Source organism: Arachis hypogaea, chromosome 11 (genome assembly GCF_003086295.3).
Source record: "Arachis hypogaea cultivar Tifrunner chromosome 11, arahy.Tifrunner.gnm2.J5K5, whole genome shotgun sequence".
Classification (NCBI taxonomy): Eukaryota; Viridiplantae; Streptophyta; class Magnoliopsida; order Fabales; family Fabaceae; genus Arachis; species Arachis hypogaea.
Window position 1 is genome coordinate 52,048,555 of NC_092046.1, and position 11,416 is coordinate 52,059,970.

At 39.6% G+C, this 11,416-nt stretch overlaps 1 non-coding gene across 1 annotated transcript; it reads right to left on the bottom strand.

The window, feature by feature from the left end:
* Positions 1–4,502: 4,502 nt before the first annotated feature.
* LOC112724953 (small nucleolar RNA R71) lies at positions 4,503–4,610 on the bottom strand. The gene has a single exon (XR_003164090.1). It is a non-coding gene; the product is annotated as a small nucleolar RNA R71 (small nucleolar RNA).
* Between the last annotated feature and the right edge of the window lie 6,806 nt (positions 4,611–11,416).

Sequence of the window (11,416 nt, forward strand, 5' to 3'; positions counted from 1 at the left end):
TTTCTAATGGCGGATCTTATTTCATTAATGAAACTATGAGTGGTCTTAGAGAGGCTGAAAACCAGAGTAACTAAGTCAGAGAGGTTCTGTTTAAAGGTTTCCATATTCCCTTGAGAATATGGGAATGGTGGTCTATTATTGAACCTATTCTGGTTCCTTCGACCTTGATTGTTATTGAAACCTTGCTGAGGTTTCTGTTGATCTTTCCATGAAAGATTAGGATCGTTCCTCCATGAAGGGTTGTAGGTGTTTCCATAGGGTTCTCCCATATAATTCACCTCCTCCATGGTGGGTTGATCAGGATCATAAGTTTCTTCTTCAGGAGAAGCTTCTTGAGTACTGCTGATGAGCGGATAATTTATACGCTTTTTGACACTGTTTTTAGTATGTTTTTAGTAGGATCTAGTTACTTTTAGGGATGTTTTCATTAGTTTTTATGTTAAATTCATATTTCTGGACTTTACTATGAGTTTGTGTGTTTTTCTGTGATTTCAGGTATTTTCTGGCTGAAATTGAGGGACTTGAGCAGAAATCAGATTCAGAGGTTGAAGAAGGACTGCTGATGCTGTTGGATTCTGACCTCCCTGCACTCAAAGTGAATTTTCTGGAGCTACAGAACTCGAAATGGCTCGCTTCCAATTGCGTTGGAAGGTAGACATCCAGGGCTTTCCAGCAATATATAATAGTCTATACTTTGGCCAATAATTGACGATGTAAACTGGCGTTCAACGCCAGCCTTCTGCCCAAATCTGGCGTCCAGCGCCAGAAAAGGATCCAAAACCAGAGTTGAACGCCCAAACTGGCACAGAAACTGGCGTTCAACTCCACAAATGGCCTATGCACGTGCAAAACTCAAGCTCAGCCCAAACACACACCAAGTGGGCCCAGGAAGTGGATTTATGCATCAATTACGTACTCATGTAAACCCTAGTGGCTAGTTTATTATAAATAGGACCTTTTACTAGTCTTTTTGACCATCTTTGGTCTCAGTTTTAATCCTTTGATCATCTTAGGATCTTAGGATCATCTTTGAACGCATTGTTCTTAGACCATAGGGGCTGGCCACACGGCCATGCCTGGACCTTCACTTATGTATTTTCATACGGTAGAGTTTCTACACTCCATAGATTAAGGTGTGGAGCTCTGCTGTTCCTCAAAGATTAATGCAAAGTACTTCTGTTTTCTATTCAATTCTTCTTATTTCGCTTCTAAGATATCCATTCGCACCCAAGAACGTGATGAAGGTGATGATTATGTGTGACGCTCATCATCCTTCTCCCTTATGAACGCGTGCCTGACAAACACTTCCGTTCTACATGAAATAAGCTAGAATGAATATCTCTTAGATCTCCTAACCAGAATCTTCGTGGCGTAAGCTAGAATGATGGCGGCATTCAAGAGAATCTGGAAGGTCTAAACCTTGTCTGTGGTATTCTGAGTAGGATTCAATGATTGAATGACTGTGACGAGCTTCAAACTCGCGAGTGCTGGGCGTTAGTGACAGACGCAAAAGGAGGGTGAATCCTATTCCAGCATGATCGGGAGCCGACAGATGAATAGCCGTGCCGTGACAGGGTGCGTGAGCATATTATTCACTGGGAGGAGGGGATGTAGCCACTGACAACGGTGATGCCCTTGCATACAGCCAGCCATGGAAAGGAGTAAGACTGATTGGATGAAGATAGCAGGAAAGCAGAGGTTCAGAGGAACGAAAAGCATCTCCATTCGCTTATCTGAAATTCCTACCAATGATTTACATAAGTATCTCTATCCCTATTCTATTATTTATTATTCGAAAACACCATTATCAATTTATATCTGCCTAACTAAGATTTGCAAGGTGACCATAGCTTGCTTCATACCAACAATCTCCGTGGGATTCGACCCTTACTCACGTAAGGTATTACTTGGACGACCCAGTGCACTTGCTGGTTAGTTGTATCGAAGTTGTGACAATTATGTATTGAGATCAGAGCACCAAGTTGCTCACGTTGCCGGGGATTGTTTGAGCCTGGACATCACAATTTCGTGCACCAAGTTTTTGGCGCCGTTGTCGGGGATTGTTTGAGTTTGGACAACTGACGGTTCATCTTGTTGCTCAGATTGGGTAACTTTCTTTTCGTTCTCTTTTCAAAAATCTTTCAAAAATATTTTTCAAAAATTTCTCCTTTGTTTTCAAAAAAAAATAAAAAAATAAAAAAATAAAAATGTTTTCAAAAATTTTATTCAAGATTTTTAAGAATGAATTCTAGTGTTTCATGAAGCATGTTGAAGCCTGGCTGGCTGTAAAGCCATGGCTAAATTCTTTTGGACTGAGGCTTCAACTAATAACTTCAATGCATGTAATTCCATATATCACAGCTTGGCTGGCCATTGGCCATGTCTAGTGTTTTGGACTGGAGCTTTCATTGAAAGCTTGGCTGGCTAGTGAGCCATGTCTAATTCCTGGACTGAAGCTTTAGACTAACATGGCAAGATTCCTGGAATTCATATTAAAAATTTTGGAATCCTTATTTTTTCTTTTAAATTTTTGAAAAATATAAATAAAAATCCAAAAAAATTAGAAATCATAAAAATCAAAAATATTTTTCTGTTTCTTGTTTGAGTCTTGAGTCATATCATAAGTTTGGTGTCAATTGCATGTGCATCTTGCATTTTTCAAAAATTCATGCATTCATAGTGTTCTTCATGATCTTCAAGTTGTTCTTGGTAAGTCTTCTTGTTTGATCTTGATGATTTCTTGTTTTGTTTCTTTTCATATTTATCATATGCATTCTTGAATTCTTAGTGCATAAGCATTAAAGAATTCTAAGTTTGGTGTCTTGCATGTTTTCTTTGCATTAAAAAAATTTTTCAAAAATATGTTCTTGATGTTCATCATGACATTCAAAATGTTCTTGGTGTTCATCTTGACATTCATAGCATTCTTGCATGCATCACATGTTTTGATCTAAAAATTTCATGCATTGCATTTTTTTTTGTGTTTTTCTCTCTCTCATCATAAAATTTCAAAAATAAAAAAAATATCTTTCCCTTTTTCTCTCATCAAATTCGAAAATTTGGATAGACTTTTTCAAAAGTTTCTAAAATCAAATTGTTTCTCATGAGTCAAATCAAATTTTCAATTTGAAAATCTTATCTTTTTCAAAATCTTTTTCAAAAATCAAATCTTTTTCAAATTCTTAGTTATTTTCGAAAATTCCAAAAATATTCTTCAAAAATCTTTTTCTTATTTTTATAACAAATTTTCGAAAATAACATAATCAATTAATGTTTTGTTTCAAAAATTTGAAGTTTGTTACTTGCTTGTTAAGAAAGATTCAAACTTTGAGTTCTAGAATCATATCTTGTGATTTCTTGTGAATCAAGTCATTAATTGTAATTTTAAAAAAATCAAATCTTTTTCAAAACTAATTTCTATCATATCTTTTCAAAAATATCTTCTTATCTTATCTTTTTCAAAAAAATATCTTTTCAAAATATCTTTTCTAACTTCCTAACTTCTTATCTTTTCAAAATTTGTTTCAACTAACTAACTAACTTTTTGTTTGTTTCTTATCTTTTTCAAAACTACCTAACTAACTCTCTCTCTCTAATTTTCGAAAATATCTTCCCCCTTTTTCAAAATTTCTTTTTAATTAACTAATTATTTTTATTTTTTATTTTTTATTTTTATTTCAAAAAAATTTTCGAAAAATACTAACAAATTTTCAAAAACCAATTTTCAAAAATCACTAACTCCTTTTTAAAATAATTTTTGAAAATTATACCTCCCCCATCCTATTCTATTTATTCATTCATATCCTAACATCTCATCTCACATCTCTAGCCTCCTCACAGTTTTGTTTCTTCCATTATATTACATTCTTTGTCTCCCCCTCTTCTTCTACTCACACAGGGATCCCTATACTGTGGTATAAAGGATCTCTATTATTATTATCATTTTTCTGGCCATTCTTCCTTGTCATATGAGCAGGAGCAAGGATAAGAACATTCTTGTGGAAGCAGATCCAGAACCTGAAAGGACTCTGAAGAGAAAATTAAGAGAAGCTAAAATACAACAATCCAGAGATAACCTTTCAGAAATTTTCGAACAGGCAGAGGAGATGGCAGCCGAAAATAATAATAATGCAAGGAGGATGCTTGGTGACTTTACTGCACCTAATTCTAATTTACATGGAAGAAGCATCTCCATTCCTGCCATTGGAGCAAACAACTTTGAGCTGAAAACTCAATTAGTTTCTCTGATGCAGCAGAACTGCAAGTTTCATGGACTTCCATCTGAAGATCCTTTTCAGTTCTTAACTGAATTCTTGCAGATATGTGATACTGTTAAGACTAATGGAGTAGATCCTGAAGTCTACAGGCTCATGCTTTTTCCTTTTGCTGTAAGAGACAGAGCTAGATTATGGTTGGATTCTCAACCTAAAGACAGCCTGAACTCTTGGGATAAGCTGGTCACGGCTTTCTTAGCCAAGTACTTTCCTCCTCAAAAGCTGAGCAAGCTTAGAGCTGATGTTCAAACCTTCAGACAGAAAAAAGGTGAATCTCTCTATGAAGCTTGGGAAAGATACAAACAGTTGACCAAAAAGTGTCCTTCTGACATGCTTTCAGAATGGACCATCCTGGATATATTCTATGATGGTTTATCTGAGCTATCAAAGATGTCATTGGACACTTCTGCAGGTGGATCCATTCACCTAAAGAAAACGCCTGCAGAAGCTCAAGAACTCATTGACATGGTTGCTAATAACCAGTTCATGTACACTTCTGAAAGGAATCTTGTAATCAATGGGACGCCTATGAAGAAGGGAGTTCTTGAGGTTGATACTCTGAATGCCATATTGGCTCAGAACAAAATATTGACTCAGCAAGTCAATATGATTTCTCAGAGTCTGCATGGAATGCAAGCTGCATCCAACAGTACTCAAGAGGCATCTTCTGAAGAGGAAGCCTATGATCCTGAGAACCCTGCAATAGCAGAGGTAAATTACTTAGGTGAACCTTATGGAAACACCTATAACTCAACATGGAGAAATCATCCAAATTTCTCATGGAAGGATCAAAAGCCCCAACAAGGCTTTAACAATGGTGGAAGAAACAGGTTTAGCAATAGCAAGCCTTTTCCATCATCAACTCAGCAACAGACAGAGAACTCTGAACAAAATGCTTCTAATTTAGCAAATCTAGTCTCTGATCTATCTAAGGCCACTGTAAGTTTCATGAATGAAACAAGGTCTTCCATTAGAAATTTGGAAGCACAAGTGGGCCAGCTGAGTAAAAGGATCACTGAAATCCCTCCTAGTACTCTCCCAAGCAATACAGAAGAGAACCCAAAAGAAGAGTGCAAGGCCATTGACATAAGCGCCATGGCCGAACCTGTAAGGAGAGGAGAGGACGTGAATCCCAAGGAGGAAGACCTCCTGGGACGTCCAGTGATCAATAAGGAGCTTCCCTCTGAGGAACCAAAGGACTCTGAGGCTCATCTAGAGACCATAGAGATTCCATTGAACCTCCTTATGCCCTTCATGAGCTCTGATGAGTATTCCTCTTCTGAAGAGAATGAGGATGTTACTGAAGAGCAAACTGCCAAGTTTCTTGGTGCAATCATGAAGCTGAATGCCAAATTGTTTGGCATTGATGCTTGGGAAGTTGAACCTCCCTTGTTCATCAATGAACTAAGTGATCTGGATCAACTGACATTGCCTCAGAAGAGACAGGATCCTGGAAAGTTCATAATACCCTGTACCATAGGCACCATGATCTTTAAGGCTCTGTGTGACCTTGGTTCAGGAATAAACCTCATGCCCCTCTCTGTAATAGAGAAACTGGGAATCTATGGGGTGCAAGCTGCTAAAATCTCACTAGAGATGGCAGACAGCTCAAGAAGACAGGCTTATGGACAAGTAGAAGATGTATTAGTAAAGGTTGAGGGCCTTTACATACCTACTGATTTCATAGTCCTGGATACTGGAAAGGAAGAGGATGAATCCATCATCCTAGGAAGACCTTTCCTGGCCACAGCAAGAGCTGTGATTGATGTTGACAGAGGTGAAATAGTCCTTCAATGGAATGAGAACTCCCTTGTATTCAAAACTCCAGGATCTCCCTCTGCAACCATGGAGAGGAAGCTTGAAAAGCTTCTCTCAAAGCAGAGTCAACCAGAGCCCCCACAGTCAAACTCTAAGTTTGGTGTTGGGAGGCCACAACCAAACTCTAATTTTGGTGTTGAACTCCCATATCCAAACTCTAAGTTTGGTGTTGGAGAGTTTCAACAAAGCTCTGCACATCTGTGAGGCTCCATGAGAGCCCACTATCAAGCTATTGACATTAAAGAAGCGCTTGTTGGGAGGCAACCCAATGTTTATCTAATTCTTATTTTTATTGTTTTTCATGTTTTCTTAGGTTCATGATCATGTGGAGTCACAAAATAAATATAAAAATTGAAAACGGAATCAAAAACAGTAGAAGAAAAATTACACCCTGGAGGAGCATCTGTCTGGCGTTCAGCGCCAGAACAGAGCATGGTTCTGGCGCTGAACGCCCAAAATGGGCAGCTTCTGGGCGCTGAACGCCAGAATAGGCATGGTTCTGGCGTTCAACGCCAGAAATAGCACACAGATGGGCGTTGAACGCCCAAAATGGCCACCAACCTGGCGCTGAACGCCCAGAGTTGGGTACAAAGGCATTTTTACATGCCTAATGGTGCAGGGATGTAAATGCCTTGACACCTCAGGATCTGTGGACCCCACAGGATCATCTTAGGATCTGTGGACCCCACAGGATCCACTCAGGATCTGTGGACCCCACAGGATCCCCACCTACCTCCACTCACTTCTTCTCACCACTCTCTTTCACACAACCCCATAAACACTCTTACCAAAAAAAAAAAAAAACCCTTCACCAATCACCTCAAACTCTCTTCCCCATCACCTCTTCACCACTCACATCCACCCACTCTTCCCAATAAACCTACCTCATAAACTCCACCTACCTTAAAAGTTCAAAACCAATTTCCCACCCAAACCCACCCATATGGCCGAACCTTAACCCCCCCTCCATTCCCTATATAAAGACCTCCATTCTTCACCAAATTCACACAACACACCCCTCTACACTCTCCTTAGCCGAAACCACGTCTCCCTCTCCCTCTCCATCTTCTTCTTCTTCTTCTATTCTTTTGTTTATTGCTCGAGGGCGAGCAATATTCTAAGTTTGGTGTGGTAAAAGCATAGCTTTTTTGTTTTTCCATTACCATTGATGGCACCCAAGACCGGAGAATCCTCTAGAAGAGGGAAAGGGAAGATAAAAGCTTCCACATCCGAGTCATGGGAGATGGAAAGGTTCATCTCCAAAGCCCATCAAGACCACTTCTATGATGTTGTGGCCAAGAAGAAGGTGATCCCTGAGGTCCCTTTTAAACTCAAAAGAAATGAGTATCCGGAGATCCGACATGAAATTTAAAGAAGAGGTTGGGAAGATCTAACAAATCCCATCCAACAAGTCGGCATCCTAATGGTTCAAGAGTTCTATGCCAATGCATGGATCACCAAGAACCATGATCAAAGTAAGAACCCGGATCCAAAGAACTATGTTACAATGGTTCGGGGGAAATACTTGGATTTTAGTCCGGAAAATGTAAGGTTGGCGTTCAACTTGCCATACATGGAAGAGAACGCACGCCCCTACACAAGGAGAGTCAACTTTGATTAAAGGTTGGACCAAGTCCTTATGGACATATGTGTAGAAGGAGCTCAATGGAAGATTGACTCCAAAGGCAAGCCGGTTCAACTAAGAAGATTGGACCTCAAGCCTATAGCTAGAGGATGGTTGGAGTTTATTCAATGCTCAATCATTCCCACTAGCAACCGGTCTGAAGTTACTATAGACCGGGCCATCATGATCCATAGCATTATGATTGGAGAAGAGGTGGAAGTTCATGAGATTATACCTCAAGAACTCTACAAGGTGGCTGACAAATCCTCCACTATGGCAAGGTTAGCCTTTCCTCACCTCATCTGCCACCTATGCAATTCAGCTGGGATTGACATAGAGGGAGATATCCTCATCAAAGAGGACAAGCCCATCACTAAGAAAAAGATGGAGCAAGCAAGAGAGCCCAGTCATGGAGCTCAAGAGGCGCAAGAAGCTCACTTCCATGAGATCCCTGAGATGCCTCAAATGCACTTTCCTCCACAAAATTATTGGGAGCAAATCAACACCTCCCTAGGAGAATTGAGTTCCAATATGGGACAACTAAGGGTGGAACATCAAGAGCACTCCATCATGCTCCATGAAATAAGAGAAGATCAAAGAGCAATGAAGGAGGAGCAACAAAGACAAGGAAGAGACATAGAAGAGCTCAAGGACATCATTGGTTCCTCAAGAAGGAAACGCCACCATCACTAAGGTGGATTCATTCCTTGTTCTTATTTCCTCTGTTTTTCATTTTCTATGTTATGTGCTTATCTATGTTTGTGTCTTCATTACATGATCATTAGTAGTTAGTAACTTTGTCTTAAAGATATGAATGTCCTATGAATCCATCACCTCTCTTAAAAGAAAAATGTTTTAATTCAAAAGAACAAGAAGTACATGAGTTTCGAATTTATCCTTGAACTTAGCTTAATTATATTGATGTGGTGACAATGCTTCTTGTTTTCTGAATGTATGCTTGAACAGTGCATATGTCTTTTGAAGTTGTTGTTTAAGAATGTTAAATATGTTGGCTCTTGAAAGAATGATGACTAGGAGACATGTTATTCGATAATCTGAAAAATCATAAAAATGATTCCTGAAGCAAGAAAAAGCAGCAAAGAACAAAGCTTGCAGAAAAAAAAAAAGGGGCGAAAAAAAAATAGAAAAAAAAGAGAAAGAAAAAGAAAAAGCAAGCAGAAAAAGCCAATAAACCTTAAAACCAAAAGGCAAGGGCAAATAAAAAGGATCCCAAGGCTTTGAGCATCAGTGGATAGGAGGGCCTAAAGGAATAAAATCCTGGTCTAAGTGGCTAAACCAAGCTGTCCCTAACCATGTGCTTGTGGCGTGTAGGTGTCAAGTGAAAACTTGAGACTAAGCGGTTAAAGTCAAGGTCCAAAGCAAAAGAAGAGTGTGCTTAAGAACCCTGGACACCTCTAATTGGGGACTTTAGCAAAGCTGAGTCACAATCTGAAAAGGTTCACCCAATTATGTGTCTGTGGCATTTATGTATCCGGTAGTAATACTGGAAAACAAAGTGCTTAGGGCCACGGCCAAGACTCATAAAGAAGCTGTGTTCAAGAATCATCATACTGAACTAGGAGAGTCAATAACACTATTTGAAATCTGAAGTTCCTATAGATGCCAATCATTCTAAACCTCAATGGATAAAGTGAGATGCCAAAACTATTCAAGAGGCAAAAAGCTATAAGTCCCGCTCATTTGATTGAAGCTATGTTTCATTGATAGTTTGGAATTTATAGTATATTATCTTCTTTTTATCCTATTTGATTTTCAGTTGCTTGGGGACAAGCAACAATTTAAGTTTGGTGTTGTGATGAGCGGATAATTTATACGCTTTTTGACACTGTTTTTAGTATGTTTTTAGTAGGATCTAGTTACTTTTAGGGATGTTTTCATTAGTTTTTATGTTAAATTCACATTTCTGGACTTTACTATAAGTTTGTGTGTTTTTCTGTGATTTCAGGTATTTTCTGGCTGAAATTGAGGGACTTGAGCAGAAATCAGATTCAGAGGTTGAAGAAGGACTGCTGATGCTGTTGGATTCTGACCTCCCTGCACTCAAAGTGAATTTTCTGGAGCTACAGAACTCGAAATGGCGCGCTTCCAATTGCGTTGAAAAGTAGACATCCAGGGCTTTCCAGCAATATATAATAGTCCATACTTTGGCCAAGAATTGACGATGTAAACTGGCGTTCAACGCCAGCCTTCTGCCCAAATCTGGCGTCCAGCGCCAGAAAAGGATCCAAAACCAGAGTTGAACGCCCAAACTGGCACAGAAACTGACGTTCAACTCCACAAATGGCCTCTGCACGTGTAACACTCAAGCTCAGCCCAAACACATACCAAGTGGGCCCAGGAAGTGGATTTATGCATCAATTACGTACTCATGTAAACCCTAGTGGCTAGTTTATTATAAATAGGACCTTTTACTAGTCTTTTTGACCATCTTTGGTCTCAGTTTTAATCCTTTGATCATCTTAGGATCTTAGGATCATCTTTGAACGCATTGTTCTTAGACCATAGGGGCTGGCCACACGGCCATGCCTGGACCTTCACTTATGTATTTTCATACGGTAGAGTTTCTACACTCCATAGATTAAGGTGTGGAGCTCTGCTGTTCCTCAAAGATTAATGCAAAGTACTTCTGTTTTCTATTCAATTCTTCTTATTTCGCTTCTAAGATATCCATTCGCACCCAAGAACGTGATGAAGGTGATGATTATGTGTGACGCTCATCATCCTTCTCCCTTATGAACGTGTGCCTGACAACCACTTCCGTTCTACCTTAGATTGAATGAGTGTCTCTTAGATCTCTTAATCGGAATCTTCGTGGCGTAAGCTAGAATGATGGCGGCATTCAAGAGAATCCAGAAGGTCTAAACCTTGTCTGTGGTATTCTGAGTAGGATTCAATGATTGAATGACTGTGACGAGCTTCAAACTCGCGAGTGCTGGGCGTTAGTGACAGACGCAAAAGGAGGGTGAATCCTATTCCAGCATGATCGGGAACCGACAGATGAATAGCCATGCCGTGACAGGGTGCGTGAGCATATTATTCACTGAGAGGAGGGGATGTAGCCACTGACAACGGTGATGCCCTTGCATACAGCCAGCCATGGAAAGGAGTAAGACTGATTGGATGAAGATAGCAGGAAAGCAGAGGTTCAGAGGAACGAAAAGCATCTCCGTTCGCTTATCTGAAATTCCTACCAATGATTTACATAAGTATCTCTATCCCTATTCTATTATTTATTATTCGAAAACACCATTATCAATTTATATCTGCCTAACTGAGATTTGCAAGGTGACCATAGCTTGCTTCATACCAACAATCTCCGTGGGATTCGACCCTTACTCACGTAAGGTATTACTTGGACGACCCAGTGCACTTGCTGGTTAGTTGTATCGAAGTTGTGACAATTATGTATTGAGATCAGAGCACCAAGTTGCTCACGTTGCCGGGGATTGTTTGAGCCTGGACATCACAATTTCGTGCACCAACTGCCAGCTGCAGTTTGCATTCCAATCAGATGCTGGAAGATCATATTGACTTGCTGAGTCAAGATCTTATTCTGAGCCAATATGGCATTCAGAGTTTCAACTTCATGAACTCCTTTCTTCTGAGAGATTCCATGGTTAACAGGATTTCTTTCAGAAGTGTACATGAACTGGTTGTTAGCAACTATCTCAATGAGTTC